Genomic DNA, 12,298 nt, shown 5'->3' on the forward strand with positions numbered 1-12,298 from the left:
AATTGTAATTGCTGAGATCTTGGGACACTCTAGTGTAGCTTTTCCAATGCTGTCTGAAACACAAGCAATCTGATTGACCTTAAATAGACCTCCCAATCAAACTTATATTGAAGAGAAAATGAAGGTAAACTGTTAAAGGGGACATAATATGCTTTTTCTGGTTTTCTTTTATATACTGTTATGTTGTCAGATATCTATGTTAAACACGGTCAAAGTTCAAAAACTTGGGGTTATCTTATGTAGAAATGCTCCCTGCAAGTCAAAAGCCAGGGCTTCAACCTACTTTAAATGCTTCATTTGTGATGGTTTTCTCTACCTTTTGTATGCCCACAAATGGCTGTCTGTTCTATAGCCTTTATTGCTAACGTTGTAGCTAAGGGTTTTCCATGCACTGTTTGTGTTGTCCACTCTCATATTTCAGATCGGATTCTGGCTCGAACATGTGCGGATGTATTTGAGAAGTTGACATTTCGAAAAAAAAAAAAAAGAGAAAAAGTACTGAAATCCTACTTCTATGGTTTGTTTATGTAGCGTCCTGAGCCACCCGGAAGTCAGCTGAGACCCAGCTTCCAGGAGCTGGCCAGTTAGAACCAAATAAGGTCCTCGGGAGAGACAGGAACTAAAATGGCCTGTTTCAGACAGAAGCTGAATTGAGGGGGTACATAAAGGCTCAGCATAAGATAAATAAGGAACTGTAAATTCTGCAAAGATATTCCAGTAGAGCCCCAGATTAAAAATCACAGGAAGCCCTGTCTCCAATTAGCACTAGCTTCACAGCAGAGCTTTTAGGCCCAGTCAGAACAATACAGTTTAGCTGGCCTGTCGCATTTATCCAGAGCCAGTCACATGATAGAAACGTCATTAACACGCCCACTTGCTTGATGTGAATGAGATTTGAAAAGATTTGTACTAGGGAGCTGGCAGGGTAAAGTCCATTTAATGCCTGGTCCGACTGATTCGGACATTTATGTTCACACATACAGCTCCCCTGGATAATGTCCAGAAAATTTCAGGGTTGCAGTGAATATGTGAAAGGGGCTTGTGATTAAAATGGTGCGAGGCTTGGGGTTGGACTTGTCAAACTGTTGTTGGCAAAGTTATAATAATGCAAGCAACCAGTCTGGCAAATACAATGGGCCCCGGGCGCTCTTAAAAAAAGAAAACCCACTAATCCATTATATGCCATGTGCCGTCCCATTTGTTGAAACTTGTAGGTGTCAACAACATTTATTATTGCTGTGAGAAGGTTGACTCTTCTTTTGAACTGCTACAGTCTCTGTATACATTTAGCAGCACCTCAACCCATCACTGGAACACAGTATTCCATAACAGCAACAATCACATTAGCCACACTCTAAAATCCCTTTGCAGTACTAGATGGAGTTGTAGAGCAGACTGCACAAACGCTTTCAATGAGAATTACAGGGCAATTAGAGATACACTGTGGACTGTGGACACTGGACTGTGATGTGAAAATCCAAACCAAACGCGATGCTGCTGCACTTGTTTTTTAACTTGATAAACTGGAGACGGTAATAATTACATTTTTGTGGGACAGGGTACTGGGTAGGTTTAATGCAACAAGTTATCTGGTTTTAGCAGCTGCTCTTGGTCATTGCACTCATATGTTGGTATTCTATGAGACCAGTTTGCAGAGCCCGAAAAATCAGCACACTGTCAGTGCTACACAAGCCTGAATGTTGGTGCCCAGGAGCACAGTAAAGTGTTAATACAGCCCAGAGAAGGACTCCAGTGCGCATGCTCTATGGGCCCAAAAACATGGAAGCTTGAGGAGGTCTGCAGAAACATGGCAGAGACACAGAATACTTTTTTTGGCTTCATGCATCACTGAGCAACTTTTATAGGAATGAATGGGCGCCATCTTTGAACGCTATATCCAGTTCTCCTTAATACCTCCATGGTGCAAAATTCAACTGCAGTCATTTCCGGTTTTACCTCCAAATAAAGTGATAATCTGATATTCTAGTCTGATAATCTTATCCAATATTGCTGCGTTCCAAGATCTCAGCAATTACTTTGGTGTGTGCATTATCCTACACAAATGCGTTATCATAACTGATGGAACCAATTGCCAGAGCTACAAAAATAAAATCCAAGTACTGAAAGGAAGACTGAAGGGAACTGTCACTTTACAGTGACATTGTTCAGTGTCATGAATGGATTGGGGAAATGCAGTTAAATCCCTTAAACAAACATTGAACAGACACTCCATTGATCTCTAATTAGCAGGTTCTTAGACAACATCATGACAGAGTAGTTCCCCCTGCTTACAGTCTTCAGCTATGATGAAATTGGTGACAAATGAGGCAATTTTCTTTTCATTGAACCTTAATGCTAAGATATGATTTGCTGTGCTGTGTTTCTGCATAGGCCTTGCAGAAACCATGCAGCATGGCCTTACTTTAGAATAACTTGTCAATCAAGCAGTGCAGGTTAGATCACTTAAAATCCACCACTTATGTCGAATCAGAGAATTTGACCAAACAGTTGTCACACCAAATTCTGTACAAACATTTGCTTTCCACTCAAATCCACTTACAAATACAACTCACATGTTCCTCTAATGTTCCTAAAGCTTAAAACCAAATGCAATTACTACTTTAACTTAAGTAAAGGATCTGAACACTTCTTGCACCCCTGATGATTTTACACCTCTCCAATGACACTGACAGTGTTGGTTATTACGATATAGGAACCTGAGATGAAATGTGAGGAACAGTATAAGATGACTTTATTGTGCTTTTAAAACTGCTGTGCCTTCTAAAGAAAAGGAAAACATCAATATTTTTTTGTTCTTTTACTTTGCAGCTTCAGTTTAAATGTTTCTATTACTTTCACTTTCAGCAGGGCAGGACTGACAACAGAGCTGTCATTTAACATAAACATAAAGGAAACAGTGATGGTCTCTGTATGGTGCTTGATTTCAGCAGTCTGTTGCCTGACAAAAAGTGAAATGACATCAGTGGGATGATTTTTTTTTTTTTTTTTTTTTTACTTCTTTTGTTTCCCTCAAACCTTCCTCCTCCAAACAATGTAATATCTCAACGGTCCCTGCTTCCACACGTACAGGGTGATTTCAAGTCATAGAGCACTTTTCAGCCTCCAACAGTTGAATATGTTAACCGCTCTCAACCTGTCAGCCTCAGAACAGTTTCACCATGTGTTTATGTTTCCAAACAGCCACCCTTGAGGTTTTGTTTTTGCATTTTCAAGCCATAGTTGACTCATTTAATGTTCATTGAGAGCCTTTAAGGACCATTCTGCTCTGCTAAAATCCTCAAAGAGCATTGCTATGGTGAGGTCCAGGCAGAGTGACCCTCACAGACCTCCATCTGTTGCTGCCCCATCTCTCTACAGTTGCCTCGCTGCTCCCGTCAGTGCAGCAGCATCTGACGCGTTGAACTCCTGGGCCACAAAAAGAAGTCAGCCGCACTAAACTTTAAGTTGCTTTAACTTAGTTTCTGGGAGTCGGGCCAGGCTGTTTAGCCAGCCTGCAGAGAGCAGCAGAGGTGGGGGACAACAAAGATGGACCCTTTGTTCTTCCATATGGCAGGTTGAAAGGGGTCGTCGCTGGAAGAGAGAGGGACCATACACCAGCAGCACTTGGTATTAAGGAGCCGGTTGGTACACTGCAGTGAAGCCTAAGTGTAAAATATCCCTTTGGCTCAGGACTGTGCTGAGGAAAGAAATCTGCAGGGAGTTAGGTAGTGTGAACATCGAGCCAAAATAACCTAGAGTTCAAGACAAATGCTGTGTGAGGAAGAAAAGAGGGATTTTTGTCTTGTTTACAACAGATTTATAATCTCTTAGGGGGTCCAGGGATGTTTCTGTGATGTTGGTATGCATTAAAATCGGCACCTGTTTATCACCTTTAAAACTATCTCAGAATCAGACTAATGTTGTGCATGATGTCTTTTTCCAATAAATGTAGTTTAGATGAGACCATAACTGAATGTGTCAAATGATTTGTTGGCATCAACCTGCTGAAGGTTTTAAATATACTCAAATGAACTACTGTAGGTCATTCAAAAACTTCTAAAGGCAAATATGTGTATACTTCTTTCAAACTATACCAACACATTCTCTGCCTGCGGCATCACACTGCCTCTCCAGGCTCTCCCCAAGAATGCTGTCTTTGTAGTCTTGATGTGATGAATCGTACAAATGGGTAGAGCCACGTACACTTTCAGACAGTCTCCCTTTAAAGGCATTCATAGTGTTGCATAAGAGATTTAAACCCTACCTACTTTCAGACATTTGCACACCTGCACAGTCGAGACTGTCCTCCTAAAACCAAAAAGAAAACCACACAATAGGTCATGTCAGTCACCCAAAAACAACATATAGTTTACAATAAGATCAATTAATACAACTTATCTGAACTTCTCATTCAAGGCCACAGGATCATGACAGTGCATTTGTATGTGGTCATGCTTTGTACAAGACTTTCTCAGCTATACAAAGGTACCACACAGAATAAAGGCTACGCATTCCATTGACTGATTCCTCACCTTGAATACAAATTAGCTTTAAGATTTTGTTCAATACATTTCATGGCTCTTAAATTTAAATACTTGTGAAATTAGGTGCATGCCAAGATAACATACACCAAAACAAAATTATTCTTTCATGAAAAATTTCTGCTTTGAAAACGCAAAGACAGCCCGGTTAGCTCAGTCGGTAGAGCATGAGACTCTTAATCTCAGGGTCGTGGGTTCGAGCCCCACATTGGGCGCAAAGTTTAACCTTCTGAGCTGTCTTTGGAGGACATTAGAATTCAAATGTATTGTGCGATTTCCAGTTCCAAATACAGTTCCTCTGATCTTGCCAGAGAGAGTCATAGAATCATGACAGTGCATTTCTATGTACTCATGATTTGTGCAAGACTTTCTCAGATATGCCAACGTAATACACAGAACAAATGCCGTGCATTCCAATTAGTGATTCTCCACCTTAGACACAAATTACCTTTAAGATTTTGTTCAATAAATGTCGTGGCTATTAAATTTAAATACTTTTGAAATTACATGCATGAAGACAAATGCCAGGATAAAATGCACAGAAGCAAAAACATTCTTTCTCGAAAAATCTCTGCTTTGAAACAAGAAAAAGAGCCCGGTTAGCTCAGTCGGTAGAGCATGAGACTCTTAATCTCAGGGTTGCGGGTTCAAGCTCTTTTTGGAGGACATTAGGATTCAATTTGTATGTGCTTTGTACAAGATTTTCTCAGATATGCCAAGGTAAAACACAGAATAAAGTCTGTGCATTCCATTGACTCATTTCTCATCTTGAATGCAAATTAGCTTTTTTGTGTTCAATAAATTTCATGGCTCTTAAATTTAAATACTTGTGAAACTGGATGCATGAAGACAAATGCCAGGATAACACAGGATAACTAAAACATTCTCTCTCGAAAAATTTCTGCTTTGACAAAACAAAGGCAGCCAGCTCAGTCCGTACCGCATGAGACTCTTAATCTCAGGGTCATTGGTTCCAGCCCCACATTGGAAGCAAATTAACGTTTGTATGTACTCATGATTTGTTCATGGCTTTTTCAGATATGCCAAGGTAATACACAGAATAAAGGCTGTGCATTCCATTGATCGATTCCTCACAAATTACCTGTGAGATTTTGTTCAATAAATTTCGTGACTCTTAAATTTGAATACTTGTGAAATTAGATGACAAAGAGAAACGCCAGGATAACATACACCAATGTAAAAAGTCTTTCTTGAAAAATTTCTGCTTTGACAAAATGAAGGTAGCCCGGTTACCTCAGTCGGTAGAGCATGAGACTCTTAATCTCAGGGTCGTGGGTTCGAGCCCCACATTGGGCGCGTCGTTTAATCTTCTGAGTTGTCTTTGGGGGACATTACGATTCAAACATACTGCATTTCCATTTTCTAATAAAATTCCTCTGACCTCACCAGAGAAGGACATAGGATCGTGACAGTGCGTTTGTAATTGCTCACGCTTTGTACAAGACTTTCTCAGATATGCCAAGGTAATACACAGAATAAAGGCTACGCATTCCATTGATTGATTGCTCATCTTGAATACAAATTAGCTTTAAGATTTTGTTCAATAAATTTCGTGGCTCTTAAATTTTAATACTTGTGAAATCAGATGCATGAGGACAAATGCCAGGATAACATCCACCAAAACAAAAACATTCTTTCTCAAAAAATTTCTGCTTTGAAAACACAAAAAGAGCCCGGTTAGCTCAGTCGGTAGAGCATGAGACTCTTAATCTCAGGGTCGTGGGTTCGAGCCCCACATTGGACGCAAAGTTTAATCTTCTGAGCTGTCTTTGGAGGACATTAGGGTTCAAATGTACTGTGTTTCCAGTATCAAATACAGTTCCTCTGATCTTGCCAGAGAAGGTCATGGGATCATTTGTACAAGACTTTCTCAGATATACCAAGGTAATACACAGAACAAAGGCAGTGCATTCCATTGAGTGGTTCTCCACCTTAGACACAAATTACCTTCAAGATTTTGTTCAATAAATTTTGTGGCTATTAAATTTAAATACTTGTGAAATTGGATGCATGAAGACAAATGCCAGGATAATATCCATCAAAACAACAGCATTATTTCTCGAAAAATTCCTGCTTCGAAAAAGCAAATCTAACCCGGTTAGTCAGTAGGTAGAGCATGAGACTCTTAATCTCCGGGTTGTGGGTTGAGCCCCACATTGGGAGCAAAACTTCAGCTTTTGAGCCATCTTTGGGGAACAGTAGGATTCAAACATACTGTGTGCCCGCATACAAATACGTTATTTGACAAAACACAAATAGTGGGTTTTTTACAAAAATCAAAACATTTAATCCAGAGGTCAGTTTTTCAAAAACTATAACTACAGTCATCTCTTAACTTTAACCCTGTGGTTACTACTGTAGTCATTTAATACTGATCGAGGCACCAGATTAGAAAATGCTCCTATGTATTGTTCTGGGATGCATGGTCACACAACATGTCTGGTTGTTTAATTTGGAGGACTTGTTGGGCCAATTGCTGAGCAGAATGACTGAGATTGGCTGTTTAGAAAAGTTACAAAAATTGTCAGACTCTGTTAGATGATCTGACAAGCTCTTCATTTGAAGTATAATGAGGCCTTTAGTGTTCATTATGGTGGATATTGGCCTGAGCTAATAGGTTTCAGAAAATGTGTGACTGATGCGGATCTACTCAACAAGTGTTGGACATATTCATACTGTATGACACTGCTGTCACAGGTTAATCCCTGGTTGTCAGTTAAAATTCAGTTTCACGTCTTTCCTTCTGTAGAGCATGCTTGTTCTCTCTCATCCATCCAAACCAGCAGGCTTATTTCAACATAAATATCAATATAGTTCAATATTTAAATGTCAATATCATTTAAATAATTTCCATGCCCAATAGAGACGTAATGACCTGCAAATTAATAAGGCATCTTGGCATGTTGACCCATATATATAAACCACCAACATATGTGTGACCCACATCACTGTGTCAATCACACTGAGATACAGTATGAAAGGAGACTTTCAAGACTAAGCTGAGCTGTCAGGCTTTTACAATGAGTCCTTCCTGCCTTTCAGTGTGATTTGTGTTAAAATCATGTTTTCTTTGGTATCGGTTGGTGGGGGTTTGGTTATCCGTGTATTTGGTGATGGGGTGATTGTTTTGTCCAGTAAACTGGTTGCCCAAGTATTACATGGTAAAGTGACTGTCTTTGCGAAGTTTATAAGTTTTGGGTATTGATTCATGTTCTTGGCACCTGTCGGCCCCTGTCTGTAGCATAACAAATAGAAGCAAATTTCAATACTTATATTTGATACTCTTGACTATAAAATCCATTAATGCTGAAATCCTCATTGAGGAAAAATTTCAATTACAATGTAATTTAATATTAAACCCTGTTCAGGATACAAATAGTGTCCAAAGTAAAAAGGTGACTTGCATATATGGAAAAATTTGATTGAAAATACACAGGAGCAGAGTGGAAGCCATTATTTTAGAAATGTGGAGGCTCTGAGTATTAAAAAAAATCCTCAAATTCTACATTTTATTTATTCATTAAAATTGAAATGAAATTAGTAAATCTTATCTCCCTATATTATGCTCTAAATATTTAAATTTAAATATGTAAGGCAAGTATATCTGGTTAGGGATACTAAACCCATTATAATTTTTTTTTTTCCTAAGAACAGCCAGATTTGAAGACATTTAGTCTAAAAAGTATCTAAGTCAGCCTTTAAAAAATGCAACATGTCTAATGTGTGTGTAATAATAGAATGTAAACTGATTTTGATATCATGAAAACCCCCAAACAGTGAAATATTGCAGAGGATGTGACTTAGCTGTCATCAGTGGTAGCCGTGGCCATGCTCGGGAACTATTTTCTATAGGATTCTACTTTGTGCAAGTAAAAAATGAATCATATAACTATGACAATAGCTTGTTTATCACACATACCAGCATCTTCAGTGGAATGAACAATAAAGAAAAACCTCAAGCAAGCGTTAGAACAAAATTCATCGGCTTGCATTTGACCCAGTGGCCAGGTGTTGTATGCATTATTCAAGCAGATGTATCTTAAGAATGTTGTGTTATACTTGATAGAAATTAATGCACAAAAACCTATTCGCAGGAAGCTCTTCCAGCTTTTGTGCTTCTCCAGAGTATGAAAACAAAACAATCCATTTGAAACCTGTTTGCCCCAAACAGCACAAACACCTATTACATGACTAAGTTCCTGGGAAAAAGTGGCGTCTTCAAGATAACACGTAAAGGGCAGTGGGCATCTTTACAAACCCCTGAATGTCACCCGTTCCAGCGGATTGACAAAATAATATGTACCCATCTCTTTATGCCTGCGGATGGAAAGAGAATAGAAAAAAAAGGCATAAAGGAAAGGACGCGGGGCGCATTTGGGCTTTTTTTCCCCCCTCTCTTTTTAATCAGAGGAGGAAGACTGACATGTCCAATCATAACAAAACATCAGCTGGTAAATGGGCCTTCGCAATCACTGTCAGCCAGCCTCCATTAAAAAGACCCCCTTTCCTGGACATCAATCAACACTTTATGGACTGATTCCTTCATTCATTATTTAATTACAGCTATTTCTTTATTTATTTAACCACTGAAGACTTTTTTGTGAGGCTTAATCACTTCTTTGTTGGCAATCACATTTTTACTTCTTGTTTATGTCAGTTTTTTTTCTTCCTTTTATCCTTTTTTTGGTAATAACTTTGTTCCTCTGTTCTGTCTCCGGTGAATAAAAGCTGGGAAAGAAAAGCAGCGCTGGTCCTATCACCACCCACAACAACTACTGCAAGCTCAAACCAAAGTGGTCAAAGCACAGTGTCAGACATTTGATCAACTTTGGATGCACTAAAAGTGATCTGCTGAAAACAGCATCTGCTTTTTAATTCGAGAACATTCGATGAAAACACACACACACACACGCACACAGAAAAAGCAACATCCCCAAAAGTGGCAAGCCCTCTGCAGAAATCACATGCAAAATAGCCAACTGTGGAAATCTGGAATTATTTCCTGAAATTAAGCCCATTAGCCGTGAAATTATTTGCTTTCATTTAAGAAGCCATGCAATCCAATTTGAGGTGGCACGCGCACAGTACATCTCTTTCCAATTTCCCACTGATCCCGCGGAACCGAACATCCACAAAAGAAGCGGCGTGGGTCACCTAAGTATAGAAATAAGAGATATATCCTACTGAGAATCAGATTGGAATGGAAGATTAGCGAGGCTTTATCATGATATTCATTCAAATCCTCCCTCCCCATACCCCCACCCCACGAACACAACCAGCTTTTTTTTTCTCCAGTTAACACTTGAGCAAAGTTTTGCAGGGGAACTTCAATGATCCACAAAGCAGAATGCCACATGGAAACGATCAGATACACACAGCTGATGGTGAAATCGTGATGGATTTATTGGATATGGACTATTACTGTCATTTACATAAATACCACTGTGGTTGGATGTCTGTTAGAGCTGCAGCACAGCCTGTTTGCTCTCACTGTTTCACTATTCACCAATTTCCAGCACCATTAATCGTATTAGGATTAATCAAGGCTGATTTGGATTATGGTTGTAACAACAGGTGAAGATTTATTTAAGGAAGAACTCTGTTTCACCTCAGGTCAGATGCAGATTTACATTTTCACATGCAGCAGCAAGGGTTAAACTTCTATGATACCTGGTGTCCGATATATGGAGGTAATATTAACACTATATTGATATCAGCTATCAGCCTGTCTGTGTAGTTTTTTTCTTTTTGCACATTTGATTTATTCATACAACTGTGTGGTTATATTATTCTAAGGCAGCTTGGTGGTGCAGCACAGAAAGAAGGTCCTGGTTTGAATCCAGAATCAGCCAAATTAGTGGTAGCTATCATATAAACTGCGTACTGAGTATGTGCCATTTAATTTGATATAACTCTGCTCTGCTACACAAAAGAAATGGCATGCTTGGCAGTTATTTGTGAGACAGGAATGGATAGTATAAATATCTTGACTTTACTGTGTAAACTTTTTATCTGGTTAGAGACCAAGGGTGCAAGCAATGTCGCAATGTCACTAAACATCCAGCACCACCAGTTTATAAAGAACATGCAAATGAATTTTCCTGTGTGCCTTTTGGGTGTTACTGCACACTTAAAGTGTCCAAAGGGTGTCTTTACGTATCAAACACTCAGTCACCTGTGGTCTTGAGAAGTAGCTGCAAAAAGCTTGTAATTTCCTGACAAATGGTTCGAAACTACAAACTGTGGTCAGCTCAGACTCAAGGCAGCAGTTATAGTTCTACTGGGTGTTTCTAACGGAGACTGCATCTTCTTGACTTATGGTATTGTCCAGTAGCCCTTTAAGCACATCACATGTACCATATTTTTTATCTAAATGTTGCTAAATATACCACTTTTGTGTCAGCTCAAGTATTTAGCCATATTTAATCAAAATTATGACTGTCTGCAACATTCTCAAACCACTCCTGCTGCATCATTTACATCTCCACTGTCCATTCATATGCTCAATATGTTTTTCTACTACGATAACTCATCACTGTTGGAATATACTGCAACTGTCATGAAACCAAGCTGACCAAAGGCTGTTCTCATCGTTGAGAAAAGCAGACACTTATCACAGCCACCTTTCAAGCCTTCAGGTTGATATATTTGGATTTTGGTAACATGTGGCATGAAAACAGATAAACCGAAAGATACTTAATAGTGGCACAGAGTCGGAGCCAACCCCCGGAGTACTGAACCGTTAGCACAGGTGCCCTTCTGACAGGTTGCTGCCATGAGTTGTGGTTTGTCAACACAGGATGTTTTGTTCAAACAAATGAAAAGTCAAAATGAGTGCATGCATCCAATCCAGCAGCAAAACACACGTAGATACGGGTTCATAAGCCACATCCTGTGACTGAATGACAGAGCTGGATGTGCTTCTACAAGAAAGACGACCATCCAGGGTTTTTTGTACAGTACGCCAACACTCATTAGCAGCTTAACACACCCTGAACCAGACAGTAGAATCTGACATCTGGCCAATGGCTGTGGATGGACGGAGAACAGTCGACTAAAGGGTAGAAGTAAATGCAAATGCATACTGTACTCCTCCACCTCCACCCCATCCACCTGCACTCCTACATTAGTGAGATTGCTCTTGTTTGCAGGAGGTGAAAGGGCTGTCCATCTCTGTCTGTCTATATGCTGTTAAGTAAATGAGGACTGTGGCGTTTGGTTTTGCATCTCCCTGTTTAGTCAGAATGGTGTACAGAGGCTCATTAGGTAAATAGTAGCCAATGGATAGATGATGATCTCATTTTGCTACAGCAGAAAGGTAGAGATACAGTACTAAAGGGCCAAAGGATGGTCATGTTGCCTATCTGTCTAAAAGCTTGGTCCAGAGCAAGATATCTCAAGAACATGGAGTTAGAGGATTAATCTTAATGCATTTGGTGATCCCCCTTACCTTTTTGTCTTTTTCCCCATAACCATTGGGTTATTTCAGTCTATTAAGTAGTGGTGGAAAGTAACCAAGTGCATTTAATAAAGCTTTGTATCTAAGTGAAGTTTTGAGGTATTGGTTCTTTCTTTGATATCTATAGTTAGTTATATTCCAAAATTAAATTTTTTAATTGAATTTTTTAATTCAAACACATGAGTTCATGTTAAAACCAGTTCAAATATGATGCATCCACCAGTATATAGCTTCACCATGACCAGCTGCAATAGTAGCATGTTACTTACATGTTAAT

The 12,298-nt window shown here is 39.3% G+C and overlaps 3 non-coding genes across 3 annotated transcripts; all 3 read left to right on the forward strand.

Moving 5' to 3' along the window:
- Positions 1 to 4,683: 4,683 nt before the first annotated feature.
- On the forward strand, positions 4,684 to 4,756 carry trnak-cuu. Its single transcript has one exon. It is a non-coding gene; the product is annotated as a tRNA-Lys (tRNA).
- A 1,029-nt stretch (positions 4,757 to 5,785) lies between these two features.
- Positions 5,786 to 5,858, forward strand: trnak-cuu. Its single transcript has one exon. It is a non-coding gene; the product is annotated as a tRNA-Lys (tRNA).
- A 375-nt stretch (positions 5,859 to 6,233) lies between these two features.
- trnak-cuu lies at positions 6,234 to 6,306 on the forward strand. The gene has a single exon. It is a non-coding gene; the product is annotated as a tRNA-Lys (tRNA).
- The last annotated feature ends 5,992 nt before the right edge of the window (positions 6,307 to 12,298 follow it).

The sequence above is a fragment of the Thunnus albacares genome, chromosome 15 (assembly GCF_914725855.1).
Source record: "Thunnus albacares chromosome 15, fThuAlb1.1, whole genome shotgun sequence".
NCBI classification, from domain to species: Eukaryota; Metazoa; Chordata; class Actinopteri; order Scombriformes; family Scombridae; genus Thunnus; species Thunnus albacares.